This window comes from Pyrus communis, chromosome 9 (genome assembly GCF_041283825.1).
Source record: "Pyrus communis isolate YQ-2024b chromosome 9, ASM4128382v1, whole genome shotgun sequence".
Lineage (NCBI taxonomy): Eukaryota > Viridiplantae > Streptophyta > Magnoliopsida > Rosales > Rosaceae > Pyrus > Pyrus communis.
This window is the reverse complement of record NC_142573.1, coordinates 23,988,494-23,998,843: the sequence shown is the minus strand read 5'-3', so window position 1 is coordinate 23,998,843 and position 10,350 is coordinate 23,988,494. Positions and strand designations below refer to the sequence as shown.

At 35.0% G+C, this 10,350-nt stretch overlaps 1 long non-coding RNA gene across 1 annotated transcript; it reads left to right on the top strand.

The window, feature by feature from the left end:
- Positions 1–6,277: 6,277 nt before the first annotated feature.
- Positions 6,278–7,995, top strand: LOC148694439 (uncharacterized). Its single transcript, XR_015967010.1, has 3 exons — positions 6,278–7,039; positions 7,130–7,484; positions 7,714–7,995. It is a non-coding gene; the product is annotated as an uncharacterized LOC148694439 (long non-coding RNA).
- The last annotated feature ends 2,355 nt before the right edge of the window (positions 7,996–10,350 follow it).

The following is a 10,350-nucleotide window of genomic DNA, read 5'->3' as shown; positions in this document are numbered from 1 at the left end:
GATGAGGGTTTGTATAGTTTTAAAAATTCAAACGACGATGTCCCCATCCTCAAAGTGTAGAGGATGCAGTTATGAGCGTTTGTATATATATTTTTTTTTCACATTTTTCACATTTGTAAATTAATTATTACAGTTCTTTTAATGTTGTTCGGTATTAATTGATATTTTTATTTTTAATGTGCTTTATAATTTGTTAATCTCATTCTTTGCCTATAGTATACTGACATACCCCGACCCGGAATGTCCACTTGGACTCCGAATTGAGCTATGTTGGCCGACACCTAGAAGATGATGAAGCCATAAAATGTAGTGATGTGGAAAATGTGAATAGATTTAAACCTAAAAGTGACTAAATGCAAGAGTGTGAATGTGAGCATGAATGAACCCATTTCACACGTAAGTAAAGTAGAGTAAAAGTAGAATGAGAATTATACCATCGAAGGTAATCTCCTATTCCAACATTTCCCAAGAATCCTCGTCGACATAGAAGCTCTGCCACTAAAACTTGGAGGGGCAAAAAAAAGGGTGAGTGGACCTAAAAATAAAGCTTTGTAAAACCTTTTCAAAAATGTATAACCCTTGCCATAAAATAAGTATAGTTTCCAAATATATACTGCATATAACTTGAAAACACTTACTATAAACAGTAATACTTCTAAAATATGGTAACACAATATTTCACATATAAAACATATAAAATCGAATATCACACTATATCGCAAAAACGAACATATAATATTAGGTGCTCATCGACATATGCTGACACACAAGCTCATGCAGAGATATTCTGACATAAACAAGACTGATGTAATAATGGTTTACGTTCTAGTACAACAATCATGTGAAGACTGGTGTTATACACGTCACATACGAGTCCTAATTGCCTATGGCAATCTAGGACAAGACTGGCATGTGCAATGGATCCAAAGTGAGTGTACCACACGTGAAGACTGTCCTTAGCCCAGGCGAGTACTAACATCAGTGTAGCACACATAAGCAGATAACGTAAATATATAATATTCATGACCGATACAATTAGGGCATCATAATAATACGCATACCTATGCATCTCGTAAGATGTAGCATAATTTCATAAATTCCGTCGATACGCTAATTCTTATAAACGTTAATCTCATCTAGGCGTAACGTAGAAAATTCTTTATCAAATATATATAGATGGAAACTAAATAAATATATAATATTTAAAAGCAAAGACCCACCCATAGTCATATCGTCGGGTCGAACTCGCCTCGCGAGCATCGAGGATCCTTGTGATGTGTTTCATCAATCATTTACGTAAATATATAATGTACTAACGTATATACCTGTTTTTGTACAAAATATGGCTAATAAAGAAACTATTTAAAAATAATCGAATTTCTGAAAATGGAGGTCGGATTTAGATTCGACACATTGAGAAACCTAAGGCGAGACCTTAGGTTCCCTTACACGCCACCACAGGATGACTGCTTGGGAGGCCACGCTCCACTGCACAAGCTGAGTTGAGTTGCCGAAAAAGTCGTCGGCACCGTCATAGTGTTTGCCGTGGATAGGGGTGGAGCACAGTACCTCCGGAAAGGCGCGTGTGCTCTGCGCGCCGAGCACTGCAGCTTTATGAACCCGCAAGTACGAGCGTACTTGCCTTATTCATGAGGCCTGAAGTTGGCCGATTTCTGGGCTCGACTTCCAAAGCTCTATTTGAGCTCGATTCTTAACCATTTTTTAAGATTCAAAAGCCAAAATGAAGCTTGATGAGGGGAAAAGATTCATACAAAAAAAAAGTCGAGTTGTGGTCGGAGTTGGCCGGCAAAACCTTAGAATCTAGCCGAAAAACTGGGGAAACTTTCTTCGAGCTATCTCTGCGTCCAAACAATGAAAATACATCTAAAAAACATGAGAATCGTACTCCTAAACACCCTCGTGTAAATCTGTTATGGACCCATTATTAACGGGTTTTTATCGTGTGACCTGATAACGATCTGATTAGTTATCGCGTTGACCTGAAATCCGTTATTTTCCTGTCGTTTACGTGTCATGTTAACGGGTATTGTACAAAGTTGCCATGTCTAGTAAGTGGTTCAATATATAAAAGAAGAAAGGTTAATGTTTGTGTTCCGGTTTATACCTAATTTTGCATTATAGGTCTATTTAAGGGTTAATTACACTAACACCCCCTGAAATTTTTTGAGTTTTCACAAAATTCCCTTAGGTTTGAAACATTACACTAAAACCCTTTTAGGTTCTCATTCACTTTCACAAATACCCCTTTAGTTGAAAATCTATCTATAAAAAGACATATTTACCCTTATAATTAATTTCTTAACAAAATTAAAAACTTTTATAAATAAACAAAACTAGAAAAATCCAAGTAAAATTACACAAAGAATTAAAAAATTAAAAAGAATGAACAGGAATGAAATTAAAATCGTCTCCTACCCCTGCAGCCCCTATGCATCTCCTAAACCCTAGTCCTGCATCTTCTTCCCCTCCCATATTTGTTTTTCAGCAACCATCTCTCTCTTTCTCCCTTTTTTTTTTTGGCTTCGATCATTGTTCATGTACCATTTGCTGTTGTGGCTTTTGTGACTTAGATTTCTAGCCTTTTCAATTCAAGCCAAATTATAAAAAAAAAAAAAAAAAAAACCGAAACAATGAAACTGAGATAATTTGGGATCATCACGGCTTGCATAGTAAGTATTATAGCCTTCTTTTCCATTTTTTTAAAGTTTAAATTAAAATATTAATTTGATCTTTTCCTTTATATATAAGTTTTTTTTTTCATTTTTATATAATTAATATAAAAGGGTAAATTTGTCTTTGAAGGGGTTATGTGGAATTGAATTAAAACCTCATGAGGCGTTAGTGTAATGTTTTAAACCTGACAAATTTTTGTGAAAATTCAAAAAATCTTAGGTGTTTGTGTAATTAGCAGGTCTATTTAATTGAGGATGTTGGATGGATTAATAGTTTTTGTAAATATTACTGCTAGTCTTAATTGTCGTAGTAATTATCTTGAGGGTGATTTTGTGAAAAATCAATAAAAAGTTACATTATTAACAATCGATCAACAATATTTATGTTAATTATAAATAGGTCAATCATGTCTTGTAATACTTAAATGCATTTAAAATAAACAAAAATTACAAAATCTGTCATTACAGCTCGCACCCACTACAACTAACACTCCATTTCTCATAGTTTTATTTTAGAATAAGTCATACGGATGAGACACTGCAATGCAATGTTTGTTTCCTGATTTTGTTTTTTATATTTGGTTTCAGAGACTGCGTTGCAGTGTACATTTATTGGTTTAGTTTTTCCATCACTCACACGCCTCCTATATGTTCCTTTGTATATTTGGAATCAGACGTTGAAATGCAGTGTTCGTTTCTTGAGTTTGTTTTTCACTTTTGGATTTAGACGTTGCCTTGCAGTGTTCGTTTCTTGGTTATATTTTTTCCATCACGCACACATCTCCTACACTTCACCCTTCACATGACTCCTGGTTTTTACATTTAGATTCAAACATTGTAATGCAGTGTCCATTTTCTAGCTCTGTTTTTTACATTTTGTTTCAGACACTGTAATTCAGTGTCCATTTCCTGGTTCCCTTGTTTTTAGTTGAGTCGACTTCTCCATGTAAGCGAAGGGCGATAGGAAGTGATAGAATATACATGTTCTAACTATTTATAGGACTCAAATCCTCTCAAGATCAGTTCCATAGGAATAGAAGCCCAATGGCCGAATCCTCTTCCCTCTCCTTTCTTCCCCCTCAACTCCCCTTTCTCACTTGCACCAACTCCCCACCATTGTTAACAAACCCCAAATTCAATTGCAGGTCATATGTGTTCTACGTCTGATTTATTTTTTCACTATCCCTTGCTTTTTTAACTTTTTATTTGTCATCTCTTTCTTCTTCTTCATCTTTGAGATTTTTCTCTCTATAATTCTTCTATAGTTATGAAAAAGATCTCTGCAACCAAAAGACATTGGTTTGCATGACCCCTCTCTTTGTTGTTTTGTTAACATCGGTTGAGATTTTAAGGTTGAGAGACTTGCAATTGAGTGATGTGGCGGTGGTGGGGCTGATTTTGGAGAGGGTAAGGTGAGGGACCTGCAATTGGTGGTTGTGGGTTGGTTGGGTTGTGGCGTTGTTGGGGCTGATTTTGAGGTGGGGTTGAATTTAATTTGGAATTTGGGGAGTTGGTGGTTCGAGGTTTAGAGCTTCGAAGTGAGGGAGAAAGAGAAGAGCTAAGGGGAAAAGAGGAAGGATAAGAGATTTTGACCATTGGATTTGTATCAATGGATGAGATTTATCGGTCCAAAGTATCTCCACAAAATTGATTCAGAGAGGATCTAACTCCGTATTTATAATAGCTTAAGCCCATATAACATTTATAGAGAGAGAAAGAGAGAAGGATAGAATAGACAAATTCTAACTATTTATAATGACTTAAAGCCTATATAGCATTCATCATTGACCTATGCCTAATTAATAAAAATATATCATTGATTAAGTCCAGAACAAAAATATGTCATTGATATATGACTTCATAGTAAAGTTTTTATTCACTTTTGGCTAAATTACCTTTATCTTAGAGTCAGCCAAGTCTTTTGGATTGGAGACCATGGAATAACAATTAGCACGTGGTGATGTGATTAGCATGTGGTGGTGATAAGATAACTATCAGCCAACAAACACACTCATGGTCATGGTTGGGTTAATATGAGATAACTATTTTGTCTAGTCCTGTCATTTGGAGATGCCCTAAGCTTAGTGCCACCCTCCACAAAGTTATGTGAAACTAGTTTGTTGTGTAGAGTTGTTCCATATTCTTTGCTTATTACTTGTAAAACTAGCCTCCAATGGCTTGGTCATACTAATTTCCTTTTATGTGCTCCAAGATGATGGTAGATTATAGATTTTCTAGTGCTTTAATCAAGATTGGATGCCATTGAATTGTGTTTTTTTTTTTTTCCTTATAGGAACTTTGTTCCTTTTTCCTCTCTTTGGTTCCACATTATTTTTTGAACATCTAAAGAACAGACGTCATCATGACTATGATCATGAATCCTCATTTTGTTTGAACCAGATTCTTTTTCTTTGTAAGAAAATATATATTCAAAGAATTCTGCATTTGCCGATTCTAATATGTAATGTTAACATATATGTCAAGAATCAAAGATTTCTTACTACAATGAACTTATAAGTAGCACTATTGTTTGCATATCCAATGAATGCACGATGAATAGTTGTAGGTCTTAGTTTTGTTCTTCTTGGTAAATGAACTTGCACTTTGAGGGTTTTATATGTGGGTTTATGTCCTCTCCTTATTTTATAAGGTGACTTGTCGGTTTTCTTAAGAGGGATCTTATTCAATATGACATTTGCAGTAAGTAAAGCTTCACCCCACAAACTATGTGGAAGGCTGAACTATTTAACGTGAAATTAATCATATCCTTGAACGTTTTATTTTACTCTCCATAGTCCATTTTTTCAAACACTTTGTCAAAGGGACTTGACAAACTTTTGATATTGAGCATGTGGGACAATGAGATAGAATGTAATTTCTATTAAAAGAGCCCTTCCAATAGTAGTCACCCTAATAATTAAGGTTGAAGAGTATCCTTAAGCTTACGACATGGGTGACAAGAGTTGAAAAACAGGGTCTCAATTCCACCACGACCTTAAATCGCAAGAATGCACGTAAAAGCAACAAACCGGATAAGCTCACGTCTCAATCATGCCATCTAAAGTTGGAGAAATTAATGGGTAAAGGCATACTCCATTGAAATTGAAGCACGTGATAACCAACTAGCTTGCGTGCATCTACGACGTATAAAGGTTAAAAAGTAAACAAACTTAAAGCAATTCACTAAAAGCACGATGCTGTACACGAAAAAAGATCAGGCTTGAGTTACAATGAGGAAAAATTAGATTAAAATCGGGTTTATAAGGGGCGTAGCTAAAAATGAAATGAGCATTTTATGAAAGTGACATTCGAGAGCATCTGGAAAACAACTGCATTCAAAATAGTAAAATGTTTAAGTTTTACAGGTTAATATAATTTTAGTTTGTTTTGTGAAAACAAGGACACCGAATGGAGAGATTTTTCAGTATGCTCGAAATACTGGATGGCACAGCATGTGTCAATATACAAATAGTGAGATATTTGTGTTATAAAGGTTAACAGCATAAAAAGTAAAACTTCTCACTGGTTCTCTCCCATTTATCTCTCCTCCGTCCCCCTTTCTCCCCCATACTCTCTCCATCCTTTTTCTCTTTCTAATTTTCAATTGCAACAGTAAATGTGGTAAGAAATTTCAGTTTTGATGTTTATTTTGTTAAATATAGATTTAGTGCGGGTAGACATATAGAGAGATAGGAAGACAAAGGGGAAACAAAAGAGAGGAAGAAAACAAAGGCAGCATATATAAAAGAAAATGAGTTGCCGCCGGCAGAGGTTGTGCCTGATTTATTGTCGTCGGTTGGGGTGGGTGGTGTTGTGGCTGTTGGTTTGTATTTTTAGCTTTTCAGTCTTTTTGTTTTTACATTTTACAACTTAAGCTGGTAGGGATAGTTAAGGGATAATGCTAGGTGGGAAGATAGTTTTAGATTTTTCGTAAATTTTATAGTGGATGAAATTATAATATGGTGGAAAATTAATACAATGGGGGTGGGTATAGTAGTATTCTACTTTTATCAAAATATGGGCGAAAAATGGTACAAGATTTTAGCAGCAGAAAATCGTATTCCATAAAACCACTCCCAAACGAGACCCCAGATCTATTTGAAAATCCCTAGAAATCCAGTGATTGACGATCATCCGTTGATGGAAGCCGGGAAGCCGAAAATAGAAGTTATAGCACTGAAGCTTCCATTGAGCGTTCGCTGCAAATCTTGTAGCAATGTGATGAACAAAACACCGAATTAAATGTCCAAGAAGAATCCTCGCGTGATTTACGTACGTGATTACTATAGAAAAAGTGTGCTGGTTCTATGATATATATTGAACGTGGTTCCATGCAATCCAATGATGTAAGTTAGTCACAATTTCGTAATGAAATCGTCTAGATGCTTTGATGTTCAGTAAGCTAGGATATATACTAATTCTTCTTTCACTTATAGGAGCCTCAGGGAACTGCAATACCCTTATTGATGTTTGATTGCACTAAGTGCTCGGCTCGGATTGCGGTGAAAACTGACAAAGAACGCAGAACCTTTTGCGTTTGCATCCGGTGCTACACGAGCTGCTAGCTAAGTAAATGAAAGAAGAATATATTGAGTCATATTTTTTCATTTACGGTGGAAAGTATTCATGTTTTTTCTGTTTTTACATCGCCTCGTACTGTCCTGTTATCGCATTGCTTATTTACTCAATTCATGCATATATATTGCTTTTCCAGGAGGAATATATTGAGTCATTGTATAAAGAGGCTATGCAAAGATTCCTTTTGATGAGCTTCCACCTAAGAATAAGTGGGTAAGCATGAGTGGAGGTTTTTGCTTGAGATTTAATATTTGATTCGGCTCTACTTAATTTCAGAGTTCGTTCTATACTCAACATCATATAGCTTCTTTATATATATATATATATATATATATATATATATATATGTATGTATGTATATATATTATCTAGGATACTGCCATGTGTATTTATTTTCTCTGGCATTGTGAGTGTCGAAGTCTCAATATGTATATATACGCAGTTCCTTTTCAAAGAGATGAGAGAATGATGGAGGAGTTCAGGTCCGAGCTAGTTGAGGCTTTTGTCAAGGCAAGTTACCCAGAGAAATTTAAAGGTGACCAAGTATTAACAATGAAGGTTTAAGAGGATGACAGAGAAGTGACTGAATGAAGACTTAAATGCTCGTTCATGTAAGATTCTTATATGACGTATTACGTAAAACATGTATGAGTGAAGTGTAGCAGGGAATTCTTCAACTTTTGTTTCTATTGTATTTCCTCGAGAGGAAGGGGATTGTCCTTTGTTTCTGGTGACTCATTTTTTTTTTTTTTTTTCTGTAGATTTAGGATATAGTAGTGGGATGAATATTTAAGTTTAGGGCTGTGTCTGAGGTTGCTTCTTTGTGATTGAAAGGTTACAGGTTTAAGTTGTAGAAGCAGTCTCTTTGCAGAGTAAGGATAAGACTATGTACGATAGACTTTGCTTCTGACCCTCGAAGAGCGGGAAGTCTTATTAGTTTGGAGTCGCCGTCTTTTTAGGCATGTTGGCCTGTGTCCACGTATTATGCCTGGTATAATAATGACACAAGTTAGAGCCATCAAGTTTTCTTCAGGAAGCAAAGGATATAGGGAATGATTAGACAGATATTCAATAGGGAAGTCATTCAATTTTCGTAAAGAAAATTTATTTTTATGGACGTTATGATTAGGCATTGTCAAACGAACCGGATGATGGTGATATCAGTATCTTCATCGCAATCATTTAGACAATTTTAAATCTCTAGTCCCTGATTTTAAACAGTTGAATTGTGGCGGCAATTATATAATATGAACTAAAGTAAATCGTTTTTGTTAGAAAATTCAAGAATGTAACACGAGTTAGCAGCAAGAGCCAATGCTTTACTTTTAATCAAATTTAGGGACCAAGTTTAATAGATTTTTACTTCAGGAATCAAAGTTACAATTTGTTGATAATTCATGCACTATTGCCAATTTCCTCTTTAGATTAAGATTCCTTGTTTCACATTTTTTTAATTAAACATTTATGGCTTTTAAATTCATTTTAAGAAGCAATTCTCTTACAATTTGTGTGGCCCGTCTATCTATAAATTAAGAGAACACACATTGTAATGAAGCCATAAAATTATAGAACTAAGCCATTTTAAAAAACCCTAGCAGCACAGAGAGAGAAGCAAAGAAAATCTTCCCCTGCCTTTGATCTTGAGGTCGACAGCAACGCTTCTTAACAATCCTTTTTAGTGTCTTTTCTCCTCTCCTGCTTTTACTTTTGGTGCTTATTGCCATCACAAAATGCTATAATTGTCGGGATAGTATCTATTTTCTGGCTCACGCACTCAACCAACACGAGATTTTGGCCACAGTTGACACTTTTGATATGGAATTGGAGTTGAAAGGTGTGGATTCATTAGATTGCGTCAGGCTAGGGCTTAGTTGGTATGATGCGTATGAATCTCTTCAGGATGTCTGGAGGATGTGAAACGGCAGCAATGTTTTGTCCTTTTTAGTTTTGATTTTGTTTAATGATTTTCAAAATACTAGGAGATTGCTGATATTGATTTTGATTGCTCTCTTTATGAGAGTGGTTTTTGTTGGAGCAATATTAGAAAATATGAAAATAACACAAGAATTCTAATAACAATAATCATAAAGAAATTCACAACATCAATTATGTATGAGATTAATACAAATAACTAGAGAGAAAGAAATGCTGACAAACTTGTAGATAGAGAGAAAGTGAGAAATACTAACAAACTTTAAGATTGAGGCTTACATAAATGCAATGTTCTAAAGACAAAATTTCGCCCCTACTCTTATGCTTGTAGTTCGGTAGGCGTCTATCTCCTAGGGTTCAACAATCTATAATTCGAAGTCAAAGCATTTCAATCTTTAGACTCAGGTGAACTCTATATATTTCGTACTCTCAAAACACGACTCGGAATTTGACAGCAAAGAATCCTAGAAACAGAGTGGGGAAACCTATTTCTCAAGAATAAAAAATTGACTCTTATTTTGTATATTTAATACCAAGGATTAACCTAATTACTATTTATTAAAGAGATGTAACTTTTCATCTATTAGTACCCATCATTTAGCAAGGGAATGCACCTAAACATCATAACCTTTCTAAGAAATATGGTTAACACTATTTTTCATTCAATTAATAAAATTATATATTACAATATTCCATAGTATAATATATAATTTCCAACAATCCCCAACATAATGAAAAATTAGAAGAATTTGAGAGTACATGAGGACAAGAGATTCATTGGGATAGGTGTCTTTTGGACTTCACCTACCATAATGAATACTTATTGGATTTACTTGGTGACGCTGTGGAAGTGGAAGATCTGGAACTATTCACCACAGCAGTAAACCGAGATAATAAACAACACACATCACTAATCCTACTATATTACGGTTCATATGGTTGTATTCATTTTGGTCCTAAACAAATCCTGGACTCATGAGAGCTTTAGAGAATTTAGCCATCTCATACTCATAGAAGCGACCACTTCTACTCTCACATAGGTGACCACTAATTAAGAATAGTATGCTATATTCCTCTTAATTACAAGATACCACTATCATTAAGTATAAATATAAACCCTAAAACATCTGTAGACAATACACTTCTT